Source organism: Pyrgilauda ruficollis, unplaced genomic scaffold (assembly GCF_017590135.1).
Source record: "Pyrgilauda ruficollis isolate IOZ18807 unplaced genomic scaffold, ASM1759013v1 scaffold71, whole genome shotgun sequence".
Classification (NCBI taxonomy): Eukaryota; Metazoa; Chordata; class Aves; order Passeriformes; family Passeridae; genus Pyrgilauda; species Pyrgilauda ruficollis.
Genome location: NW_024528933.1, coordinates 2920953 through 2921334, shown reverse-complemented (window position 1 = coordinate 2921334; position 382 = coordinate 2920953).

Sequence of the window (382 nt, the reverse complement as noted above, 5' to 3'; positions counted from 1 at the left end):
GGGGGGGGGGGGCTGCCATCTGCGAGAGGGTTCTTTTCTCTTCTTTCGGGGTACGACTTCGCCAGCTGCCGCGGGGGTCAGGCGCCCCCGCTTTCCCCCACCCTGGGCGGGGGACACGGGGGAGGACGGCCCCCTCCGCCGCCCCCCCCGAACGGGGGGAGCCTGTCCCGCACCGCCGGAGATTGATGTCCCCGCCCTCGCAGGCTGCGGCCGAGGGCGGCGAAGGGGATCCGGCTCCCGGGCGGGAACAGGGTGCCAGGGTCTGGTTTCATTCTCAGGGGGCAGCTTTAACCAGGGGAGCTGGGAAAAGGGGGAAAACAGTGAGCGAAAATTATTTCTGCTCCTGTGAGGCGGGCTGCGATGCTGTGCCCAGCTCAGGGGG